Source organism: Camelus dromedarius, chromosome 6 (assembly GCF_036321535.1).
Source record: "Camelus dromedarius isolate mCamDro1 chromosome 6, mCamDro1.pat, whole genome shotgun sequence".
NCBI classification, from domain to species: domain Eukaryota; kingdom Metazoa; phylum Chordata; class Mammalia; order Artiodactyla; family Camelidae; genus Camelus; species Camelus dromedarius.
Window position 1 is genome coordinate 62,227,863 of NC_087441.1, and position 26,799 is coordinate 62,254,661.

The following is a 26,799-nucleotide window of genomic DNA, read 5'->3' on the forward strand; positions in this document are numbered from 1 at the left end:
GATGAGTGTTCAGGGGATCAAAATATAATTGTCAGTAGCAGTTGGAGCTATGCAAGTCCTTGTTCAAGTTTAGTTTGAAAGAGAGAACATATTTTCCTATGGTTCTCTCTAGTGGCAGGAATTTCCAGAAGATCCCAGAACAAGTCCTCTCGTATTGTATTAACCTGACCTGAGTCATGTGCCCATTTTGGAGCCAGTCCTTGTCTCAAGGGGAGCATTGTGCTTAGACCTAGTGCGTATCTTAGGGTGGGTTCCCCAGGAAGCACACTCTGAGACGGTTTGTGTGCTGGAGGCTTATTGGAGAGCACCTGCTAATCAACACTTGTCAGGGAGTGAAGGAAATGGGATTGGGCAAAGGAAGGGGTTAAACAAAAAACTCAGTCAATTCCACGGGGAACTCTAGAGCTGGGATGGTCCTGCACAGGTGTCCTTCCTTGCATGAAGACTGCCCAGCTTTATACTTTCACCTTGATGGGCCCCTGGATGTGAGCTGACTCCAGGGATAGCGTGTGACCCTAGGGAAAGTGGCTTTCTTTGGCTTGCCTTCCCAGGGCAGTGCCCAGAGAGGGACTCTGTTGAGAGCCGTCAATTCCCAGCGTTCCTAACAGCCTGAGGGATGAGTGTTTCAGTTCTGAGGAGGGGAGGTCTGGGTAGCACACCGCAGCATACATTTGACTTCAGCTCTTGAACCATTTGGATGCACCGTGTTGGTATAATATGTCCTAGGAGTAGCTCCTCCAGAATTCTGATTAGTCTGTGTTCCTGGGGATCTTGGAAAAGGAGGGCTACCCATCAGGATGAATCGCTGCCCCTTTTGTGGGTTGAAGGGGTTGAATTAAGTCAACTTGCCAACGAGTGGCCAGTTAGGCTTTTCACAGGATGACCCTGTTGCCCCTCATTTTCATCTGCAGTAGTAGACAGATAGGGAAAGAATATCAGAATTTGAAGTACCATCAAACTAGCAGGCAGTTTACTATGCTTTTTTTCTTCAGGTATCTCCAGCCTGATCCCAGCCCAGTCAAAATCCAGAAGTAGACATTATGGAATAGATAGAGACCCAGGAAAATCCTTTTAGTTCTGGCTTAAGGAGCAGGAAAAAACTCTTAAAGCTCAGAGATTAAGGGAATCACCTCCCCTCCCCCCTTCTCCTTTTTCTCTGCTCGCTTTCACCCTAGACCCACGGCAATTTTTGTGGTGGGGGCAGTGGTAGAAAACAGCCAGTGTGGAGAACTGCAGAGCCAAAATTCTGAGGGAGGGGAACCTTGATTTTTCATTCTGTGGAGCTGCAGTTCCAAGAGGCAGGACAAACCACCTCTTCCTTCCTTTTTTTTTTTTTTTTTTCACCCTTTCTCTGGCCTCCTGTCATTTGGAACCCAGATGTAACTCAGTCAGAGAAGTGAGTGACTTGGCTAATGGACTGAAAACAGGAGGCTCACGGAACCAGACAGTCCTGGGGAGATAACAGAGAAGGAAGAGCTCAGGAAGTGGATCCCATGGAGCTGTGTGTGAATCTCTGGGCTGGCCTCCTACATACGCGTGGTGGATCTGCTCCTAGTTAGCATTCCAAAGACTATATGAGCTGAACTAACAGACCTCTTCCTTTGTCCTGGATTAACCACTGGGTGACACACTCACAGGACATGTCTGAATAGCACTTAAAGCCTCTGAAATCTGAATTGGTATTGTAACCACAGCACAGAGAATAGTGAGCTGGAACATATGACTTGAACCTAACCAGGTCAAATGACTACTAAAACAGAAGCAACAACATTGTCTCATAGGATTTAAACAAGACCTAGAGTCTTATAAAGTGATATTGGAAATGTCCAGGATACAATCCAAAATTACTGGGCATATTGAGAAATACTCAACTTATTTTTGAAAGGACAATCAACAGATGCCAATGATGACATCATTCAAATGTTGGAATTATTTGAAGAAGACTTTAAAACAAATGTTATAAATATGCTCAAAGGAATAATCATGAGCACTTTTTAAAATGAAGTTAAAATAGAAGATATAAAAAAGAAACAAGTGGAAATTTTAGAACTGAAAAAAGCAATAACCAAAATTAAAAATTCACTGGAAGGACCCAATAGCAGAAAAAAGATGACAGAGGAAAGAAATAGTGAACCTGATTTCGGATTAGCGTAAATTATCCAATCTGAACAACAGATAGAAAAAAGAAAGAAAGAAAAAAAAAAAAGAACAGAACCTCAGGGTCCAGTGGGACGACATCAAAAGGTCTAAAATTTGTATCATCAGACTCCCAGAAGGCAAAAAAGAAAATGTGGTGCAGAAAAAAGTTTTGAAGAAATAATGTTTGAGGACTTCACATATTTAGAGAAAGACACATACTTAACAAATTTAAGAAGTGGAGCAAACTCTAAGTAGGATAAAATCAAAGAAATCCGTGGCCAAACACATCACAGATAAATTTCTGAAACATCAAAGACAAAGAAAATTCTTGAGACAGTGATAAACGGTGATTTGATGACAATGATTCTTTCATCACAAACTGTAGATACCAAAGTGAAATAGCATATTTTTCAAGTGCTGAATGAAAAGAATTGTCAGCCCAGAATTCTGTATGCAGCAAAAATATCTTTCAGGAATGAAAGTGAAATGAAGGCATGCTCAGATGCATTAAAAGAATTGCTAAAGGGAATTCCTCAGATGGAAGGGACGTGATACCAGAAACTTGGAACTTCAAGAATGAGAAAGAGTAACAGAATTGGTAAATATTTGAGTAGCTATAATAGACTATTCTTTTCCTCTTGAGTTCTTTAACGTATGTTTTATGGTTGAAGGCAAAGGTAAAACATGATCTGATGAAGTTTTCAGTATATGTAGATGCGATAATTTAAGACAATTCCCCTAATAAAGAAGGGCAGAGCAAGGGGAACCTTATGGTGTTAAGGTTTCTATAAATATTCCAACAGAAGTGACAAAATATTGATTCTAAATAGAGTGTAAAAAGTTAAGTATGCAGGTTGTAATTCCTAGAGTAACCACTAAAAAAAACTATACAAAGAGATACTGTTAAAAGCCATAATAGATAAATTAGAATAGAATAATAAAATAGTCCTCAAGTAATACCCCTCAAAAGGTACAAAAGGGGAAATAGAAATGAGAAAAAAGAGAACAAAGAGAAAACAATAATAAAATGGTAAACAAATCCAAACATTTAAACTATATGCTGTATGTAAACCATGTACTTCAAATATGGTGATATAGGTGAGTTAAAAGTTGAAAGATGGGAAATGTTACACCATGTAAAAACTAAATAAAAAGGAGGCTGGGATGATTAAATTAATGCCAAAGTAGACTTTTGCGGAACGAAAATTCAGGGATGAAAAGGGACATTACACAGTGATTACATAAGGATAAAAAGGCTAATTCACCAAGAAAACATAAAAAATTCCAAATGTGTATGTACCTAACAACGAGCTTCAAAATACAAGAAAATTATAGTTAGAGAAACGCTTCTCTCTCAGTAATAAATAGAACGAGTAGCCAAAATGTGAGGTTACAAAGCTGAACCAGCTGAATTGAAGTGACATTTATAGAACACTCCATCCAACAGCAGAACACGCATTCTTTTTAAGTACACGTAGAATATTTTCCAAGAGACCATATCCTGGGTCATAAATCAAACCTGAGCACATTTGAAAGAATTAAGATTCCTGCTAAGTAGCACCACTTTGCTTGGTTCTTTGGAGCCTTTGTTTGGAGCCTACTCCTGTTCCCTCATGTTGCCCAATTCTCTGTTTATTTCTGTGTATGAGGTGGGTGGGTTACATTTCCCTGTCTTGGTGGCCTTATGTGGGAGAGGTCCTGTGGGGCCCAGCAGCACACTCCCCTCTGGTCTTTAGCGCTGTGTGCTCTAGGAGTGGCCCTTTTGTTGTGGCAGGGCTGACTGCTCCTGACATGTGGGTATTCGGGGCAGCCCCTTGGCCTGGTTTGCTGCCAGGACCTGTCTCGTGTGGTGGTGCTGTCCTGCGGGGTGGGTGGACTGGGTCCCTGAGTGACTCGCTGGCTGCACCGCTGGTGGCCCTGGGGCTGCTGCTGGCCTGCTGGTGGGCGGGTAGGTCTCCAGCACTGACAGGCAGAGGGAGGGCTCCAAAACGGCGCTTGCCGGCACCGGTGTTCATGTGGTGGTATGAGCTCCTTCAAATGGCTGCCACCAGGTGTAGGTTTTTGTGTATATGTAAGTTTTCAAGTCATTTGGGTGAATACCAAGGAGTGTGTGATTGCTGGGCCATATGGTAAGAGTATATTTAGTTTTGTAAAAAAAATCACCGAGCTGTCTTCCAGTGGCTTTACCATTTTGCATTCCTGGTGAATGAGAGTTCCTATTGCTTTGCGTTCTCAGCAACATTTGCTGTTGTCAGGGTTCTGGTTTGTAGCCATTCCAGTAGGTGTGTAATGGTATCTTGTTGTTGTTTTAATTTGCATTTCCCCAATGACATATCATATGGAGCATCTTTTCATATGGGTCTTTGCCATCTGTGTATCTTCTTTGATAAGATGTCTGTTAAGGTCTTTGGCCCATTTTTTAAACAGGTGTTTTGTTTTCTAACTGTTGAGTTTTAAGAGGTTTTTTTTTTGGTATATTTTGGATCACTGCTCATTATCAGAAATGTCTTTTGCAAATATTTTCTTTCGTCTGTGGCTCCTCTTTTTATTTTCCTTGAAAATGTCACAGAGTAGAAAATTTTAGTTTTAATGAAGTCCAGTTTATCAATTCTGTTTTTCATGAATTTTGCCTTTGATTTTGTATCTACAAAATCATTGCCAAACTTTAGATCATCGAATATATCTTCTATGTGTTTTTATAGTTTTGTGTTTTACATTTAGGTCTGTGACACGTTTTAAGTTAATTTTTGTGTCTGTGTCTGGATTCATTTTTTACATTTGGGTATCCAGTTTTTCCAGCACCATTTATTGAAAAGACAATCTTTTCTCCATTGTATTGCTCCTTTGTCAAAGATGAGTTGACTATAATTTTGTGGGTCTATTTCTGGACTCTCTATTCTGGTCCATTGATTTATGTATCTCTTCTTTCATTAATACCATGCTGTCTTGATTACTGTAGCTTTATAGTAAGTCTTGAAGTTGGTTAACGTTAGTTCTCTAATTTTCTTCTTTTCCTTCACTATCGTGTTGGCTGTTCAAAATCTTCTGCCTCTCCATATATACTTTAGAATTATTTGGTCAGTATCTGCATAGTAACTTGCTGAGATTTTGATTGGGATTGTAGTGAATCTATAGATCAGGTTGGGAAGCATCTTGACAATATTGTCTTCCTATCTATGAACATGGAATATCTCTCCATTTATTTAGTTCCTCTTTGACTTCTTTGTCATTTTCTCATAGAAGATCTTGTACATATTTTGTTAGATTTATACCTATTTCATTTATGGAGATGTTAATGTAGATAGTATTGCATTTTTAATTTCAAATTCTATTTGTTCATTGCTGGTATGTTGGAAAGTAATTGGCTTTTGAATATCAACCTTGTATCCTGCAAAAGTGCTGTAACTGCTAACTAGTTTCAGGAGTGTATTTGTCAATTCTTGCAGATTTTCTACATAGATGATCACGTCATCTGTGAAAAACTCAGTTTCTCCTCCTTCCCAATCTGTGTACCTTTTATTTCCTTTCTTGCCTTACTGCAGTACCTATGACTTCCAGTACAATGTTGAAAAGCAAAGGTGAGAGGAGACTTCCCTGCCTTGTTCCTTTTTTCTGTTTTGCTTTTAGTAGGGGGAGGTAATTTATTTTTTAAGTGATGGTACTGGGGATTGAACCTAGGACTTCCTGCATGCTAAGCGTGCATTCTACCACTGAGCTATACCCTCCCCTCTGCCATATTCCTGATCTTGTTGGAAAAGCTTGAAGTTTCTCATCTTGAAGTATGATGTTCGTTCTAGGTTTTTTTTTTGTTGATATTCTTTATCAAGTTGAGGAAATTCCTCTCTATTCCTAGTGTATGGAGGGTGTCTCTTGTGAATGGGTGTTGGATTTTGTCAAATCCTTTGTCTACATCTATTAATAGGATTATGTGATTTTTCTTCCTTAGCCTATTGATGTGATAGATTACATTAATTCATTTCTAATGTTGAACCAGCCTTGCCTACCTGAGTTAAATCCCAATTGGTAGTGTTGTACAGTTCTTTTTATACATTGTTGGATTTGATTTGCTGATATTTTGTTGAGGATTTTTGCATCTATTTTATTGGTCTATAGTTTCCTTATAATGTCTCTGGTTTTAATATTAGCATTATGGTGGTTTCATAGAATGAGTTAGGAAGTATTCTGTTTGTTTCTAAAGAAAGAGATTATAGAGAATAGATATAATTTCTTCCTTAAATGTTTGGTAGAATTGACCAGTGAACCCATCTGGGCCTGGTGCTTTCTGTTTGGAAAGATTATTAATTATTGATTGAATTTATCAGATATAGGTATATTCAGATTATCTGTTTCTTGTTGTACAAGTTTTGGCAGATTGTGTTTTTCGAAGAATTGTACCATTTCATCTAGGTTATCAGATTTGTTGGCATAGAGTTGTTCATGGTATTCCTTTATTGTCCTTTTATTGTTCATGAGATCAGTAGTGATGTCCCCTCTTTCATTTCTGATGTTAGTAATTTGTGCCATAGCTTTATTTCCTTAGTTAGCCTCACTAGAGTCTCATTGGATTTGTTGATCTTTTAGAGTATCAACTTTTGGTTTATTGATTTTTCTCTGTTGATTTCCTATTGTCAGTTTGATTGATTTCTGCTATAATTTTTTATTATTTACTTCCTTATGTTTACTTTGGATTTAATTTGATCTTCTATTTCTAGTTTCCTAAGCTGGAAGCTTAAATAATTGATTTTGAATCTTTCTTCTTTTCTAATATACACTTTTAATACTATACATTTCCCTCTAAGCAGTGCTTTCACAGCATCCCATAAATTTTGATAAGTTGTATTTTCCTTTTCATTTAGTTAAAAATATTTTAAAATTTCTCTTGAGATTTCTTCTTTGGCTTATGTATTGTTTAGAAGCATACTGCTTAATCTTCAAGTATTTTCCAGCTAACTTTGTTATTAATTTCTGGTTTAGTTCCATTGTGGTTTGAAAGCAGGCATCATGTAATTTCTATTCTTTTAAACTGTTCAAGTGTATTTTATGGCCCAGATATGGTCTATCTTGGTGAATGTGAATATATTTAGATTTGATCTTGAACTGAGTCATCCTGATCAGGTATAAGAGAGATTATCTGTTAATCAGAAAGTCACTTTATCTATTTACAATAGGGTATAATTTTTAAAAAATATTGAAGTATAGTCAGTTTACAATGTTGCATCAATTTCTGTTATAGAGACTAATGTTTCAGTCATACATATACATACATATACTTTTCATATTCTTTTTCATTACAGGTTACTATTACAATAGGGTATAACTTTTTTACTTGCATTTTTATATCTGTGATCCAGGCCTCCCCCAGGTGCTGGTGCCTTTTGGTATTAACATTAATTAAAAAGTTGCTTGGTGAGTTTACATCTCAAAGAAGGTTCATAATCTTATAGGATAAAGGCAAGTCTATCCTTCGGCTGTCGTGTCCAAACTGATGAGCTTCATGACTATAAACCATTGTGCAGGAAGCTAAGCAGGCTTGACTAAGTGCTGGACTTTGAAGCCAGGCAGCAGTTTCACCACTTACTTGTAGAGGGATTTAGGAGAGGATATGAAAGCAGGTATTAAAACTTCTCCATGGCTCAGCTTCCTCATCTATAAAATAAGAACAACGGTTGGCCCCATCTTACAGCATCATTACGAAGATTATGCTAATTGAAATATGTAAAGCATTTGGTAAAGAGTGTGTCAGGTAAGGGCTCAATAAATATTAACCGTGAAGATGAAACCAACCCTGCTGCTGGTGGATCCCTTTGCCCTTTTGCCCTAGGACTCCGCCTCTTCTCAGTGATTAAGGCTGTTTCTCATACCTGAATCCCTGCCCTTACAACCTACCCAGGTATTCCAGTTCCTAGACCTTATCCTAAGACTTGGAGCATCTTTCCAAACGTGATGGGGGCTGGGGTGAGAGGGAGAATTGATAGAAGACATAAGAGCTGAGTAAATTCTCAAAGGATAAGTAGATCTGGGAGAGATGAAAAGAGTGAGGGCAGGACAGAGGGGACCTGGTGAGCAGAGGCATGGAGGGAAGAACATCGTGAGGTGTGGGGGAAGCAATGAACTCCTAAGTGCTTCTGGAGGGTAAAACATGACACCAGGAATGGTGAAAGATGAGCTGAGCATGCAAGCAGGGGTCAGATCAAAGGTACTTCCCCCTATCATGTTAAGAGCTTTAGTTTTATAACATTTATACCACAGCCAGTTAGAAACACAGAAACATTTGAAACTTCTGAGAAGCAAAGTGACATGGACAAATTCGAGCTTTAGCTGTAATCCAAAATTCCCTGGCCTCCCCAACCTGGAGGCATTGATGACTTAGTAATTATAAGAAGGGTTAGGATGCTTTCTTCCTGCCTTCATTCGGTTAATACTTGCTGAACTACGAGATTCCTGGATATGTTCTAGGGATTGCAAATGAGTAAATGGTAGATAAAATCCCTGCTCTAGAAGGCAAAGCAGACAACTAACAAGCAGACAAACACATGAAGCATTTTCAGGTTGAGGGGCTGCCCTAGTACACGGAAGCAATGGGGGGCTTATGAACCAAGGCAGTGGGAGTAAGGATGTAGCCAAGGCAATGGAGACCACTTGTCCTTCGTCCTTGGGAATGTGCCTTGTTAATCTGTGTCGGTCCAGAGGCAGAACCCTAAAGCTATCATGATTACTCCTGGAAGACTCTATGCCTGCGAAAGCAGTATTAGACAATGTAGTGATCTCTAAGGGAGGGTTTCACTGATCACTCTATTGCAGAAACATGAAATTTCTACTGAGCATTTTGTTCCTTCTAAGTTCTTCCTGAGCCTTATCCACCAGGGTGAGGAGGTGATGACAGAATGGAATTCTGTAGTTACATAGGGGCTCACTGAGGCAGGAAGAGGAAAGGACGTTCTGGACAGAACACAACACAAGCCAAAGTTTCTGATGCTTAAGAGATCATGTCAAGTTTGAAGAAGAGGAAATAGGTTAGGATTGTCACACCTTGCTAAGATTCTAGGGAGTGGCATGAGCAGAAGTAATTTTAGAAACATCCCCCAGGTGGCAGGATCAAAAACAATTTGAGTGGTAGAGATACTAAAAGCAGGGAGACCAGTTAGAATCTTGGGGCAACAGTAAGGAAGGAAAGGGATCCAAGAGGGAAAAGATGAATGGAAATGAATGGAAGTTTAAAGTCCTAGATATCTGCATGAGTTGCAAGGGAAGGTCCTATGGGAATGAGAACACAAGACAGCTGAAAGTTAAGGGTTTGCTAAAGTAGGATATTAGGGTACCTTATGTAAAACGTAAGAGGAGGAGGAGTAGTCCTGGGTGATGGAAAATTGAAGATGTGGTTCTAAGCATAAGAAACCAAAGTCTGATGACAGATGAAGATGATGATGATGGTGATGATGACGATGATGATGGTAATGATAATGTGGACTCGCCTGTAGTTTCATGACAGGAGAATATAGGGATAAAAGGCATGTTTGGAAGTGAGATCATCACTTAGGACACAGCCTGGCACATGGAGGTGCTCCGTAAAAAATGAATGGCATGCTGGTCTCATACACCACTCCTTGACATGAGTTTTTGGTGCCAGAACAAGCTTCAAGTTGCAGGCAGTGTCTGGCATAGTTTAACATAGGCAGGGATGCTCTCTGATCCAGGTGAGGGCTGTCTTGCCCCATTAAATCCCCTCCCCCCAGGGATCTGGCTTCTTGAGTATTTTTCTTGTGTGCTTGTAGGGCACATTATTTGCCCTGACAACACAGCACATATCGTGGGCTGAAACATTTTATGACTTGTTTTGCCAGTTTGCTCCCTATTCTTTTGTGATAGGGACTCACAGGACCCAAAAAAGCAAAATGGTTTGCAGAACCTGGGCCTGGCCCTTCTTGTAGGTGTATTACACGGTCCTGCTGTGATTAAAGGGGGACTTAGGCATCCCTGCTACATCAGTCAGGGCCCCAAAAGGAAACAGAATAGGAAAACTTAGGAAGGTTTTAGTTAAGGGACAAAGGTGAGGGGCAGGGTCTGGGGGGATCTACTGGGGAATTCAGTATGGGGCTAGAAATAGTCTATGCCTGGAGAGGGCAGTGAGGGAAAGAGGTCACCAGGGCAGAAAGTCACAGGGGGAGGCTGCCTTGAGAGAAGGTGGGACCTCCCCTTGGTGGAGGCCATCCTGCAGGAAGGAAGCCAGGGGAATAAATAGCTCTCCCTCCCTGGCCCCCTCTCTGATCTCTTGTCATCCCCCACTCACCAAGCCCACTGGTAGCTGAAGGGCTGGAGGGGGCAGGCCCTTTGCTGTTACCCATCACCTAGCCTTCTGGGCAGAGAAGGAGAGGAAGTGGGGAGAGGGGATATGGAAGTGCCCATAGGTGCTCTTAGCACACTGCCTTCCCTGTTGGCCTGCCAGAGCCAGTGGCGCTTCCCCATGTTGCCTGGAAGATTTAGTCATCTCCGAAACAGCGAGAGTGTGTCTCAGCCTTTCCTACCAGTTTTATGTGGATATTTACTCATTCGTCTGATGTGCAGGAGTCACTCAGCTCAGATGTCTCTCAGAGGCAGTTGCTCCATGTGTACTTGTGTATTCGGTGTGTCTATGGGAGGAGGGGAGCTCGGAGCCTCTGCGTTGCTGTCTTGGTGAACCCCCTCTGGAAGCACTGCAGTGTTCCACTGGGCCTGACTATGATGTGTTCATTCATGCATCGCGCATTATTGCCTGTGGTTAGGGTTCTTAGCCATTGTGGGGAGAGACAGAGTGCGTATAAACAAATACACCGGGCCCATCTCTTCTGCCCCTAGTCAGTTGCACTTGCTATTTTGTTCACAAAATTCACAACTCCTGTTTCTCCCTGAGGCATGAAGGGTTTGGACCTAATATCTAGCATCCCAACTTTTAAGACTTCCACCTGAGGGATGGGCCCCGAAACACCCAGTTCTGAGAGCCAGCAGGGCTTGTATCCATGAGATCCACAAGATTACAGCAGACAAAGAAGCACGTATTCATGCCATAGGAAAACTAGATGATCTATTATGCAAAAAAATGCCCCCAATTCCTATCCAGTAATTTGTAGAAGTAAAAAAGGGAAGAGAATAGGCTCTTAGACTTTCTCTGATGAGCAACATAGAAAGCAGTGTCTGAGAAAGAAGGGCCCTTGGTTAAGGATTTCTGCTTCACCACTTTTAATTGGCATTCCAGTAAGGATGAGGTTAGAAAATTGTCTTTGGAAGTGACAAAGCACCAGATGATCTGGGATGTGGCTCAAGGTGGTTCCCACGTTGGGTTGAGAGAGCTGGGGAGAGAATGAAGACATGAGGTGTATAACTGTGATGGGGTGTATATCTGCGCTAGCTTGTGTCCCTCTGGGGGTGAGGGGAGCACTTTACGGCTTTACAAGGGCTGCTCCCTGCCCCTTAGAGGGGCCAGCCGTCAGCCAGGCTGGGAGGTACCACACAAAGGGATTGAATAGGCTGATATAAAGGAGCATCTTTCTGAAGAGAGAACAGGTGAATAAAGGAGCATTAGTTATGAGTGGTTCAAATGGAGAAAGGCCAGAAAACAGGAGGAATGTTAGGGGTTATTCTGGAAGGGCAGAGTCCACCCAGGTCACAGATTCGGCCGAGTCAGAATCAAGGCTGACTTGACCTGGTTCGAGCGAGGGCAGCCCTCCAGCCTGGACTTTGCACTGGCTTTATTAGGCATTAACTTATTAAGACTAACCCACCCGCCTTTAGAAAGGGGACGTTTTCGCATTTTATACCACTTGACTTTTAGCCCCCTCTTTCCTCTGGTTTGAGCCAAAGATGGGTGTAGTTTTCCCCTTAACAATAACAACAGACTTTCATTTTTCTATGCAAAGCTTTGTGGCTCTCAAAAATCAGCACTGTTTATTTTGAATTTCTAGCCACAGCTTGAACTGGACTGAAAGGACATGGACTGGAATGAAATTGGAGGGACTGCGGTCTGGAGGGATATATTGTGTTAGCTTGGAAGAGAAATGGAATTTTCTCTTGGGACTTGACGTGTTTTCCATGACCCGGAAGTACTGACACCTGTGATTCCCTTCCATCAATTCGGGGCCACCAGGGAGCTCTCACCTGTGTTCTGGTGCCTAAGACCCCTTCAGCCAGATTTGCAGTCAGGTCTCTTTTGGTCGTGACAAATGAAAGACAGGGGGAAGTAACGGGGTTTGGGTCATCTGCCTCAGGTGGCACTGTAACTGCACTTCACTGCCTGTCATTTTTAGGTCTAAAGGTTCATTCTAATATTGGAAGGTAAATGAAAATCTTGCCTGCGTCTGAGAGTAGTGTTTATTTGCCTAGCACAGATGGGCATCACCCAGTTTCCTGAACTGCCCCTGGTTTGACTCACCTCCTCCGCCAGTAATATCCAATTATTCCATCAAGGCTGGAACATAGGGGTAAATTTTGTGAACGTGAAATAATTATATTGTTCTTTCTTTTGGAATTATCTTGAGGTGCAGGGTTCTAAACCTCTTTAATCTTTGTAACACATCGATGAAAGATGCTCTGAATACATACAGCCCCTCCTTGGTGGCTCCCCAATGTTATTCTTTTAGAAGGAAGGGGGTTTAAGGGTAACTTTAGCCTTGCTGCTCCTAAAGGTGGATTCCCAGACTGCTTCAGCTCTCTTCATTTATTCAGGGAATTGAGTGACCTGACTGTGTGAGGACTCTGAATTAAGCCATCCTGCCTTTTGCCTGGACAAACACCTGGGTACCTTCGTAACCCATCTTGAGTCGGTTCTGGAGCACACCTGTTTCAGGGCTTCAAGTGTTTGACGAAAGCTGCGTCAATCCAAGGGGGGCAGGTATAGCTCAAGTGGTAGAGCACATGCTTACCAAGCATGAGATCCTCCAGTCGGTTCCCAGTACCTCTGCTAAAAATAGTACATAAATAAACCTGGTTACTTCCCCCCACCAAAAAGACAAAAAAAATGCTGCATCAATCCAATGAATCACCCCTACTAGCTTCACTTCCTAAGACATTCCAGAGTGCTGATTCACCCATCTGGTTGTATTTCCTGAGAATGTGATTCACTTACACCCAGCCGAGGGGGAAAGAACAACCTTTGAAAGCCCATTTAAGGAGGGGTGGATAAAACTCTGTTCTCTCTGGCAAACTGTCTTTGACTGTAAGGTGTGGTTGTTTCTGACATTTCTCTCTGGGCCAGGAGTTGGAGGTGATGTTTTTGGGGCTTGCAAATGGAGACCTGGAGACAGCTTGTTTGTGTCTAGTCCAAGGCTCTGAGAAAGGGGGATTTTTCTGTTCAGTGAAGACAGGCAATCAGGCCCATTTTGTAGCTGGGGACATAATGTTCCCTGACCATGAGGATTCGCAGCAAAAGTCACATTTCTGTGATTTGCTCCAAGGCAGGACATGGGAGCCTGCACTGATGCTGAATCAGGGCAGGGCCCTATAGGGCCCTCCCAGGTACAAAGCCTTCAGTGTCCTTGTACAGAATGATCTGGTACATAATCTCTGAGGTCTTCTATGGGAATTAAGGTCCCCACTCGGGTGGAGGAGGGTAACCTCAGGCTGAGCACAAGATTCCTGGAGTGCCGCGCTGTTACCCTGTCACCACCAACCAACCAATCAGAAGACAGCCACGCACCTGCAGTCCTCACCCCAAATTTTGCCTATAAAGACTCTTCCCTGAAAGCCACCAGGGAGTTCCTTTTTTTTGAGCGCAAGCCCTCTTTCACCTTGCTCGGCCCTGCGATAAGCCTTTCCCCGCGCCGGACTCCGACGTGTTGGTCTGTTCGGCCTCACTGTGCATCGGGCACATGAACGTGGGTTCACCAGCAGCGACAGGAATCCAGTCTTCTCACTGCCCCCTTTCTTGTCCCAGGCTCAGCGCTCTGGGCTGCTTCCCTGAGGAGTCTTCCCTGGCCCCAGCATTGCTTTTCCTTCTTAGGCATAAGGTCTGTATTCCTCTGTGTAGACCACATCCCAGCCTGCAGGTGACCTCCGTGTGATACACGCTTGCATTTCCTCTGACGAGGAAATACGATGGCAGCTGGATGCCTCGTGCTGACTCGTCCGTTGTCAGGTGTTCTATCCCCCAACCTGGAATTCAGCTTGATTTCGAGACACATGTGACTGGGTTCCGTTCACTTCATTTATTCATCCCTTCCTTTACATATTCCCGCCAGTATTCATCAAGTGCCAGCTCTGTGCCAAATGCTCACTCAATTATCCATTTATGTGAATACATTTTATTCACCAGAATTTTGGAGGAAAGTGGGAATGACAGGAGCTGGTCCCCAGGAGAGAAATAGGCAGAGGGGGATGGGGCTGGACTGGATTTCCCCAGATCTCAGTGTGTGGGGTGCAGGTGACAGCGGGAGCCGGGGCTCCTGGAGACCGAGGCACGGGTGTGGGCTTGGCTCTGGGAGGAAGGGAGGAGGTGGGGTTGGGCCCTGTGTTGTGTTGTGACCAGGGCCCCACCCCCAGGCCCCGGCGTCCCTCTAATCTTCAGCCCAACAACCATAATCATGATATGCTCAATGTGACTGAATTCCTTTTTGGGGAAAAATGAGAGGTGTGGCTCTTCTGGGGAGGACAGGAGACTCCCCCAGGATGGTGCAATTGGGAGGCCTGAGCCAGGTTCATCTAATTCTTCTGAGGGCAAAGAAATCCTTAAGTAACACCTTCTAAATCTCAACCAGCCCTAGACCATGATGACATTCACATTCTAACTGGGCAGAAAGACACATAAACAAACCAGCATGAGAGTATATGCTATATAGTGTGAAAATGCTCTGCTTGTCTCTTCTCTCAGGGGCCTCTCCCCTTCTCCTGGGTCAATACAAATTTTCTCAAAGCTTAGCTCAATCCCATGCCTTTCATGACATCTTCCTGCAGCCCCAGCCTCTCTGGGATTATACCCTCCGCTGACCCCAAGGAACGTGCTCGTTGACCCAAGTGCCTCCTAGTTTTCGTGCTGATTAACCTTCTCATGGCCGAGGAATTAGATTTTTTTTTTTTGAGCTTTCCAAAGATGTTTGTTCTTCACTATTTTTACAACTTTTCCATGAAGGTGATTCACACATTTAAAACATCCTCAAACATTTGAAAGGCATCATCACTTTAGATAACTGACAATTTCCTAGCAGACTTATGAACCTATATCACTGAATCTCTTTCCTCTTACTTCAAAAGCAAAAACAAAACCCAAAACAAAAATACTAAAACAAAAACAAAAAACTACACTGATGACTTAGTAGAAGCAGTGCCCCTTCTTTGTGAGGCCCATGAGAAGGCACTGTCTCTGGTGGAAGAACTAGAGAAAGTTTCCTCCTGCAAGCAGCCTAGCCCTGTGGGCAGTGGGCTTCCCTCCCAGAGGCTCCTTTGTGAAAAGACAGATCAGGCTGCAGTTGCAATCACAGAGCCTGGGTCTCTTTTCGGGAGCCACATGGGGCCTCTGTATTCCAACCCCTCCCACCCCCGGGTGACTCTGATCTGAGCACATTGCTTATTTCATCAGTCTGCTTCCTATCACCCGCTGGCGGACACCAGTTATAAACGTTCGTCTGCCAACCATGAGTAATGTTGACCTTGTTGGAACTCCATTTCAGCATCTCAAAGAACATGATCTGTGGTGGTTATGGCCTGATAACAGGTTATAAACATCTGTCTAACCCATGGAAGTAGTCAGTTTCCTTAAGTACTATTGATGACAGTAGGAAAGTGCATTTTAGTTCCCGGGCGGGATTCACAGGACATCATCCTACCTTCTGGGAAGTTCTTCTTTTAGGAGATACTACTTAATAATAATGATGCTGCTGCCGATGGTAGTAATGCTGTGCAGCTGTTTATTGAGTACTTACACTGTGCTATCAACTTTATAAAAAATAAAGTCTCCCAGAACCCTAGGTTCCTCATAGTAAGGAAATAAAAGCTCAGAGAAGGTAAAGGAGAAACAAGAGGTAGCCGGTCTTACCCCAGATTGGAAGAAGTCTGTGTGAGCCTCTGACTCATCCCTTCTGTTCCAGGCTGTGTTCAGTCTGGAATCCAGCAGCGTGGGGTTGCTCGGAGGTGGTCACTTTTCCTTTCCGGGTGTTACCATTCCAAGTGCCTGGCTCAGCTGTAACCACCCGAGAGCAAGGACAGGCACTTCTACTTCTTCGCCTCCCAAAACACCTAACTTGGTCTCTGGGGAAAAGCCAATGCATACTTGTGGGTGGTTGAGTTACTGACTTCTAAAGGGGCAGTCTGGGGTTTGCTACAGTCAGAAGGAAACAGAGAAAATCCCACAAGGTAGAAATCTCTCCATCAAAGTGTCTGAGTCTGCTGAGTGCAATATTTGCTATTTTTCTCCCTGTAGCAGCTGTGAACACACCTCTTGTCTGCGGCCACGACTTCTATTTTTAAGCACTTCCCAGGAGCCTCATTCCACGCTTCTGCTTTAACAGCATTTGGGCCTTCGTAAGTCTGCACCTGGCACGGACACAGGTCTTTTGTTTTTGCTTTTCCTCCTTCGTGCTCTCAGGTCCTCCTCCCTCTCTCTTCTGTTGCTTAAAAATGCAGCCAAGGAAAAGGAGCAGTCAGTAAGCTCTTTGTCCGGGACTTTCTGGTTTTCGTGTGACTTTGAAAATTCCGTGCTTTGATGGTAGTTGTAAAACATGGGTATTGAGAATGTTTGGCATTGATTAGGCAGTTTTATATTTGCGAATAAAACTAGGAGAGCACAGCTTAGCTGAATAAAATGATCTCAGCTTAGCACCATAATAAAGTTCAAAAATAACAATAAAAAAACAGTTTAGCAAACAAGTTTATGCTGTATAGCACAGGGAACTATATTCAATGTCTTGTAATAACCTATAATGAAAAAGAATATGAAAAGGAATACATGTCTGTATATGTATGACTGGAACATGATGCTGTACACCAGAAACTGACACAACATTGTAAACTGACTATACTTCAGTTAAAAAAAATACATATCTATCTATATATATAAAACTAGAAAAAAAAACAGTTTAAACAGGAATATTTTTAAAAGCTTAATCTTGAGGAAACTTTTCACATTTTTATTTTGCCCCAGAAGAGTAGCTTATCAAGATGGTCATCTTTGGTTTGGTTTAGAGGTCAGTTTTGAGAGTGTACACAGTTTCCCAGAGTGATTATGTTTATTTAAGGCCTCCTTCTGAGCAGGGCTTTGTGTTAAGCTCTGGTCAAATTTTAATGTTTTTTAAAATATATTATTTAAAAAATTTTAATGTATGTTTGAAGACTCCTAGCCTGATCTGAGAATCTTTGCTCTGATGTAAGATGTCAAATGAGAGATATTACAAAACAAGAGGGCTGGAATTGATAAAAAGTGATAAACAACTCTGGGTTTTATGACCTCTTTTACATTTATTTACTAGCTGGTTTTAGGTTAATCTTATCATTATTAATGTGGAAAAAAAATAAGATGTAAAAGTTAACCTTTCCCTAAGAAACTCCTGTGTGAATTGGGTAGCCTGATTAAAAATACTACATGTTGGCACCCAATTTACAGGCCTCTGCTTTACCACCCACAGTGTTTGCGGGAAGTAGGGAGGGATAAAGAGAAGCTATTTAGAATCCCGGTGTTGTTTGTACCGTCCCCTGGTCCTCCTGGAACAGCAGCTCTGTGGAAATATCAAGTCACCGTATTTATAGGAGGAAAGAAAGTATGATGGAGGCATGAACAGGACGGTTAGCGAGGAGGAGAGTCAAGGATGTGGGTTGTGTGAGTGGTTAATCACTCATCTCACTTGATTGGGCTTTTGGAAAACTTGAGAAATCCTGAGTTATTTTTCCAGCCTGAGAGCTGACTTACTGTTTGGATCTGGACAAGTCACTGTATGTTTGTAAAGAATGTTTGAAAAATGATTGAGAAAAGTTCCCAGGGCCTCTTTCAGTTAGGATCGGAGAGTCAGAGATTCATGATCTCTATTCTGGAACACCCTAGAATTGAGTCTTAGAACTTCATATGTTAAATGGGTTAAACAGAACAGTGGACAAAAAAAAATTGCTGTCACTTTTCTAGATGGGTAATTTCACATTAATATATAGGCAGTATTTATGCAATTTTTATTTTTCCATTCACTCAATACCAGGTTGATTTTTACAGAGTCCCATCCTTGAGTTCACCTGCAGCCGCAGCAGGCAGCTCCTGTGCACACTGGCAGCTTCCCACCTCAAGCGTCCAAGTCTCTTTGCTTCTCTTCCTGCAACCAAAAGAGTTTGTTGCGCATGTCTGTGGCTGCTGGACATGCTGGAAATTAATGCTTCCAGGTCAACTCTTAACCACTGAGGGATGAGGGTCAGTGAGTAAATACTCCAGCTTCACTAACCCTTGGTGGGATAATTCTGAAGGCTTCTTCTCAGAGGGTTCTCAGCGGGACTGAGCTCTAGTTGCCCAGAGTGGCAATCAGCTCATCGATGTACACTTCACTCGCATTCCTCCCTCCTTTGTCTTGCTTTCCCTACTTGCGTTTCTTGGGATCATCTTCTCAATAAACTACCTAACAGATTTGCCTGACGGTTTGCTTTCAGAGGAGCCCAGAGGCAGACAAGCATATACTGGTCTGTAAGGCACCATGTTGGACCAGAGACACTCTCAAAGATCTAGTAATGGATACAGAGAAAGGACTAAGCAAAAATGTATCTGTTAAAAGTGATGTAAATTGTTAAATAGGTATGAAATGGCATGAAAGTCTAAGCTTTTCTCTTTTAGTTCTGAAATAGCCAAGAAAAGAAAAAAAGAAGGAAGGCAATGAGAATTAAGAAAGGATAAAAGCCAGAAGACTTCTCTCTACTGCAGTTTGGAATTTTGTGCTTCTTTAGATTTTAAGATGATTTCCATTTGCTTTTAAATGGGTTTAATATGGATAATAATTTGTCTAGAGATAATTGCAATTCAAGGAGTTTCTATCTAATTAAAAGTGAAAAAAACAACTTGAAGGAGGGGTGGACTGTAACTCTGACAGTCTTTCTCCCTATGGCCAAATAGGAGCTGAAGGTGAAGAGAGAAGTAGAAGAAAAAGAGAAAGGAGTGAGACTTTAGGTTTGCTTTAGCATCTTGGAAACAGTAAAGAGAATAAAAAGATAGCTATCCTGATTACATTCTTATATGGGCTAGCCACTCTTCTAAATGCTTTACTTACAAAGAAACTAAGGAACAAGATAAGTGATTTCGATAAAGTGGATCTGGGATGAAAGCCAGGCAGTCGGGTTCAGGGTGTGTGGTCCAAGCCTCTAATCTCTCTTGCTTCAATATATTTTTTTTGCTTGGCTTTTTTTTTTTTTTTTTTTAATCTCTTGAGGGTAATTAGGTTTATTTATTTCTTTTTAATGGCGGTACCAGGGATTGAACCCAGGACCTCATGCATGCTAGGCATGCACTCTACCACTGAGCTCTACCCTCCCCCGGTAATTACTCCTCTTAGGTGCTCTCTGTGGAAGGTATTATCTCCATCTTAAAGACAAGGACGTTGAGTCTTGGAAAAATCAACTCATCAATGAGCTCAAAATCAAGACAACATAAATGATGGAGCATGGATTTTTAGCACAAGTCTAATTTCAAAATTTGTGCTTTATGGGCTGTGCTGCTTAAAGTTCCTGGTCAAAGATGTTATCAAGTTGCTTTTCAGAAAGAGGTTTCACCTTTCTGTCCTAAGAGTTGGCTTTAGCATCCAGTGCCAAGGTCATGGGACCTGGTTAACAAAACACCTGTGGTCTGTGGGGCTGTTTCTCATGCTCACGCTTGGGTGGGCAGGTCAGTCCAAAAGAAACTGATGAGCATTGGTGTCCAGGAGGAATGAGCTGCCTTGCTACTGTAAGTTCAAATGTTAAATAAACCCCTTGCCTGCTTACAGCTCAGGAATGTTCCCTCATAGACCTGAGAGCACAGCTCTTTGAAATGTAATCATCAAAGAAAGTAAGGCCCTGCCTTCAGCTTCCTGGGAGAAGATGGGCCTAATTTCAACTGTCCCCCAGCTCCAAATGGCAAATCCTACCTCCAGTCATAAAGATATGATGGAATTAGTGATTTCATCTTGAACACATGAGGGTAGTGAATTGTATCCACTTAGCTGTATAAAAGGCTTTGTCCATCTTTGCAATCTCTTCAGCGAATTGCCTGTGATGAGCATCACATTCTGCTTTTATTCAATAACAAAATGGTTTCTTTTCACCGTGGTGGAGAGGTTTTCTAGGTTGGGAGGAGGTTTTGTTTTTTAATTATATTTCCCAAACACCATCTTACATGACCTCTTCTGGGAGAGTCTGGCAAGGCAAAGGCACTTCTGGGAAGGACCTAGGGTGTCGGGGAGAAAGAGGGTGTACCGGACTTGCTAGGAGGGCTTCTGGGAGTCATAGATTTAGTTGTTCGAGCCATTGATTAATTAATTGAATGGTTATTGAGCACCTACTTTCTGCCTGGCCCTGTGCTGAAGTCAGGATGTCAGAGAAGTTCAGCTCCTGCTCACAGCCCAGTGTGGGCACAGTGATTGGAAACATACCTGCTCCTTGGATTCCTAGTGACAGGAATTTGCTGTGGGTTCCCAGCTTGAGTACCTGGGAGCCCTACAGAGAGACAGATAACTGAAGAACCTAAGATCTCTTAAAGGAAGTTTCGGCATGTCTCCCTGGGATGGGACCTTGGAGAAAGCCTGGAACTCTTTCTTCCTAGGCTGGCACTCTTAGGTGGCACAGGTCCTGTGTTAATCATCTCCATATGGCCAGACTGTGTCTGAGTGTCTAACATGTAGTAGGTAGGCCGTAAACAGTCGTCGACTAAATAAATGAAAGAAATTAAACCTTTTCCTCCAGCGAGGAAAGACTCAGAGGCAAAATTCACTAGGGCCTTTTGTCAACTGAAAGAAAAATGCACAAGCTGAGAGCTGCAAGTGGAAGTTTATTCAGGGACCTTAGTCAGAATTATAGCCCGGGAGGTAGCCCTCAGTAGCTCTGAGGAAGCTACTCGGAAGAGGCAGGGGAGAAGCCAGCGTACGTGTGATTTTTGATTAGGGAATATGTGCAAGCATTTATCCTGGTGAAAGATTACTGCTAGTCACAAAGCACAGATAGCTCAAATTCTGATGGTCTTAGTGCTTTTCTGTGTATGGGAAGATGTGAGAATCTGGGTTCGTTCAAATCCTTCCTGAGACATTGATCTAACTATCTAAGGGGCCTCCTTGTCCAAAGCACAGAGCCTCTGGTTATCATCCGAGTTTCCTCTCCGGGTGCTCTGTGTGTCAGTGACGGCAGCGGGTAATGACTTAATCCTTGCAGAATGGGTGGTGAGCAAAAACGCTTTTGTTATTCTTTGTTCACCCTTTCACAGTGCTCGTGGGCAGGCGTTTTCATTGCTTCTCTCCTGGGGAGGCTTTTCCTAGTGATGTCATTGTATTGTAGCTCCTTCCTTAAGGGTTATAGTTTTCATATTCCAGAATGTCCCTCCTTTCTCCTGTTTCTACCTGCTCTTCATTATTTCTTTTTTCTTTTGGACTATTTTTTACTTTTGAAATATATTATAATGTCTCTTCATTACCCTAGACACCCTTCACAATACCTTCCTCCCATGCAGATTTGGGAGGTACGTGTATTCATTTGTTAGGGCTGCTATCACAAAGTACCACAGACTGGGTGACTTAACCAACAGAAATTTATATTCTCGTAGTTCTGGAGGCTAGAAGTCCAAGATCAAGATGCCTGCAGGGTTCGTTTCTTCTGAGGTCTTTCTCCTTGGCGTATGGATGGCTGTCGTCTCCCTGTGTCTTCCTGTGGTCTCCCCTCCATACCTCTCTGTGTCCTAATTTCCTTTTCTTACAAGGACACCAGCCATTGTATTAGGACCTACCCCAGTGACCTCATTTTTAACTTAATAACCCCTTTAAAGACCCCATCTCCAAATACAGTAACTTTGTGAAGTACTGGGGTTAGGAGCTCAACAGATGAATTTGGGAGAACACAGGGGAGCCCATAACAGTACACCTTTAAGTTCGCCTTTTTAAAATAATCACTAGTTTAAAGCAATATTTGCTAGGGGCGACTGTTCATGAGAATTACCTGGGGTGACTGTAAAATACGGTCTCCTGGACACTCCCCAGGAGAGTCTCATTCAATGGGTCTGTAGCTTTTTTTGGGGGGGTAGTTTTTTAGGTTTACTTATTTATTTATTTTGGGAGGAGGTGCTAGTCATTGAACCCAGGACCTTGTATATGCTAAGCATGCGCTCTACCACTTAAGCTACACCTTCCCCTCAACATTCAGTGGGTCTGAAATGGGAATGGAAATCTGTACATTTAAAAAACTCCCCAGGTAATTCAGATTATTAGCTAGGCTTGAGAACCACTATTCTAATTTCTGGTATGTTTATTATCATGCTAAAAAAAAAAAGTCAATTAAAAGAAGTTACTCAGGAGGACCACAGAGGGTCCTTGGTGAGGACTTCTCTGAGTTTTATTTCGTTTGTTATTTCTGTCTTCTTCACTGCTTTTGTTTCTGCATGAACTTACTCATGTAAGATCTTTAGGGCACCCAGCAAATTCTGGTCCAAGTTTTGTGACTTAATTAGCTGCATCTATTGGATTTAGGTTCCAGATAATTTCTGACTCATACACTCCTATCTCAGCTACAAGTGTCAATTAGGTGTCTGATTGACTCTGTGCATCCAGTCCTGGTGGATGACGATGACAGAAAGAAGGACGTGGAAAGGTCTGCCCTCAAGAAGTTTATGGACTTTCTGTGTTAGATTAGTAAAGACGTTTTCTCCAAATGCTTCCATATTATTCACCTTAAATAAAGCCAAATCATTGGAGACTTACTGTATTTTTGGTTATTTTGACTGGGTTCTTTTATTACCCCAGCTATGATGACACATTCACTGGTAAGGCTCTGTCTAAACCAGGACTCAGTTGCCTAGGTTGTGTGGCTTGAGGCTGCCATCTGGAGAGAATGACATGAGTTCCCTGGCTGCCTTTTCCCCAGCACAGCTGCAGCAAAGGTGGCAGAACCATGACTTAGCTCATTTCAAGGGTTGACTGAGCACAGTCCTCCCTAGATGTGATTTTTACGTGATTAAAATCAGTCTCACCAGAGTGCTTTCTGGATTCCACTGAAATTATGCCCTATATCTATCAAAATAAACCCAATAGCTGTTGTCAAAATAGGAGATAATTTAGGCATTTAAACATGAACTATAACCCCTTGGTTAAAAAGAAAACATGCAAAGTCAAGAACAGAAATCTTTCTTTTCATAGAAAGTCATCATCTGTGATCCTCTGAGGGTAGCATAAAAAATGATTATTGATTTTAAAATTTGCTTCAGGTCTGTTCGAGGAGGAAAACGTGAAGGAGGCAGCAACAGAGGGGAAAGGGTTGTGTTGGTTTGAGCTGGGAGGTAGTGGGCAGCTTGCATTGTGGGCTGCAGAATGTTAGCACAGGTTACCTGCTGTTCTTTGATTCGTCATCTATTTGTTTGTTCTTCACTCATTTCTTAAATCACTTATCAAGCATTTAGTGAGTATTTGCCTCGAGTTGTAGAGATAAGTAAGAACTCTCTGTTCTCAGCAAGCTCAGAGTCCTGGCGGAGATGGACATGTAAACCGATAGTACAGGAGGTGTGATGAGTGTGTAATGGAGCAACGCTCAGGGCAAGGAGGAGCCTGGAAAATGGATGAGCAGCTACCTGCCTGGGGTAGGGTGTGTGAGGAAGGAATTCTATTCAGAAGGAAGAGCATATGCAACCTCAAATCCACCCCCTCCATTGGCCAAATGCAAGTTGTTTTTGTTTCTAATTGAAGTATAATCAGTTTACAGTGTTGTGTCAGTTTCACAATGCTTCGGTCGTACATGAATATACATATTTTCATTTTCATATTCTTTTTTTTTAAGTGTCGTTTGCAAGGTGAGGTAGTTAGAGCAACCTATCTATCTGGATGTGCTTCTCGGGGCTGCAACAGTGACACTAGTAAGAAACATTCTGTTTGTCCAGATCTAATGAACCCCGGCTGGGCATGGTGGAAGGGGCACACACATTCTTCCATGTCGCCTTTTTACCAGGTACTATGTTCCTGGCCCTAAAGAAGCATTAAATACATATTTGTTGAATTTGATTGAGTTGACTTGATGATATTTTTTTTTTCTCATGAAGATAAGAGAGTAAGACAGCAAATAGGAAACAATACATATCTTCTTTGCTATGGGTGAATCTACGGTAACCAAACTTCACCAGTGGTATTTCTCTTATAGAAATGTATTGATCATTATTCAGGTGTTATTACGGGGTCAACATTCCATGTCAGTGTGCTCTGTCGCCACAGAGCAAAGGGAGATGACAGTCCCACTGAAACTAAAGGAAAAAAATACCCACTCCCCTCATGTGTGCACCTGAATTTGTACTCAACAGTGACTCAACTGATTCTCCACCAGTAAGACTTCGAATCTGTATCACTGTTACTTTCTCCTAATAGAGCGAAGGACCTATAAGCCTTTGCAGCTAAAGACATACATCTTTTAAACAAGCATTTACCGAGTGCCTGCTTCATGCTAGGCTAGAGATACTGTCTGTGATGAGTGTGGTCGCTTGTTGACAGAGATGATTCAAAATACCTCTCATGCCCTCACTCACTGCCCCTTGCAATGTGACCCCACCACTCCTGTCCATTGGTGGAGCATGTTTCTCCTCCCCCTTGGATCTGGGTTGGCTTTGGGGCTTGCTTGAAGGGTCAAAGGCAGGGGAATGATGTAAATGTTCAAATTCAAGGCCATGTTTCAAGAGGCCCTGCTTGTGATCATGTGCTGTCACCCTCTGTCAAGTAAAGAAGCTCTGATCTGCCTGTTGGGGACACACAGCCCCCAAATCCAACAGTATCAACTTTTGGACCTTAGACTTAGGCTGTCTTAGGCCAGTCCAGCCCAGGCAAGCTCTTAGAGGACTGTAGCTGTGTGAGTAACTGCGGGTAAGACCAGGATGAACCTTCTAGCTGAATGTAGGCCAAGTGGAGACTCATGGAATTGTGAGCAAATAAAATAGTTGCTGTTGGAAGACACTAACTTTTAGGGTTTGATGCACTAGTGATTTTTTTTTTTTTCCTGTGCAAACCTCAAAGCCTTATTCTAGAATCAAATGAGAGTCTATGTTCTTGCCTGCTCAATGCTCTGCCACAAACCCTGGGCTGAATAGATGGCAGCTGCTCATTTATCCTCACTCTTGTGTTTATTATTTGCATTTAGACTGAAAGGAGCTCTGTTCTCTAGGACGGAACTACTCTAACACTCTTCAAGAACAGGAATTGGAGTCCATCACACACAGCCAATTTGAACTGTGTCCTGAATAGAGGCATGCAGACTGGGCGCTGAGGGACTGGGAACTATTGAGCCTCACGCCCTCATTTTGCATTTGGACCAGAGAGGTGAAGTAACCTGCCCCAGTTCTCTCAGCTCGTCAATGGCATAGTCAGGACAAAGATGGTGACTACTCATCTGAAACGCCTGGGCATCTGAGTCGAACATAAACGAATCCAAACATTTAAATGTGAATGGCTTTTTAAGCAAGGGGAGGAGCTCATCACTTCAAGGTATGATTTTGGGGTCACAGAAAGGCCTTCAAAGACAAAAATGCCTCCGAAACCCAGGTGCTAATAACCTGGGAGAAAACGGGCCTCACTTTAGCTGTCTCTGACTCCAAATGGCAAACCCTATTTCTAATCGTAAAGACAAAATAAGCGTAATGATTTCATCTTGAAAACATGAATGTAATGGGTTGTATCTACTTAGCTACAAAAAAGTAAAAACGTTCTGTCTTTGCAATCTCCAGCAAATTGACTGTGATCACCATCACACTCCTGTTTAATGATTATTCAATAATGCATTTTTTTCCCTTTCTATTCTGTCTTTGTGGAGAGGTTTTCTGGGTTGGGAGAAAGTTTTTTAAAAAAATATTTCCCCACAATTTATAACCTTCTTCCTTTCTTCTTCCTCTCTCTCATTTCACCTCAGCTCTGTGTAGCCTACTCATTTCCATTCTGTGGAAGTGGATCCTGCAGTAGGCTTTTCCAGTGAGAGTTTCTGGAAAGTTACGTCCCTGTCTTTGTATGTCTGAAAATGCCTTGATTTCCTCTAGATTCTTAGAGAATAGTTAAGCCACATATAGAATTCTAGACTGACCGTCATTTTCTGTCATCATTTTTGAGATCCGGCATGTGTGGTTGCTGATGAGAAGTATTCCGTCTGTCTTATTGTTGCTCCTTTTCAGGTAACCTATCTTTTTTTGTCTGGTAGCTTCCAAGATTTTCTGTTTATTCTTGATGGTTTGGCAGTAGATAAACCTTTGTTTTTATTTATTTATTTTCAGTTTTGTGTATTTTCATCTGACATCTCATAACTTTCTTCAAATCTGGAAAATTCCCCACTGTTACCTTAAAGGCTCCTCTTTCCAAGTCTCTTTAGTCTTTTATTCTAGAGCACCTGTGAAACACAGGTTAGAGCTTTTCATTCTAGCTGCCATGTTTGTAACTTCTCTTTCATATTTTTCACCTCCTTTTCTATCTATACGGTATTTTGGGTGACTTCCTCAGATACATATTTCAGTTCATGAATTATTTCTTCATCTGAGTCTAGTCTATTGTT

The 26,799-nt window shown here is 42.3% G+C and overlaps 2 long non-coding RNA genes across 3 annotated transcripts in view; one reads left to right on the forward strand and one right to left on the reverse strand.

Annotated features, from left to right (window-relative positions):
- LOC116154337 (uncharacterized) overlaps nucleotides 1-26,799 on the forward strand; it is a 282,683-nt gene that overhangs the window by 16,955 nt on the left and 238,929 nt on the right. The window lies entirely within an intron of this gene.
- On the reverse strand, nucleotides 7,382-16,743 carry LOC135321599 (uncharacterized). The gene is made up of 3 exons (XR_010381468.1): nucleotides 16,136-16,743; nucleotides 12,947-13,069; nucleotides 7,382-7,785 (listed from the first exon to the last, which is right to left on the reverse strand). It is a non-coding gene; the product is annotated as an uncharacterized LOC135321599 (long non-coding RNA).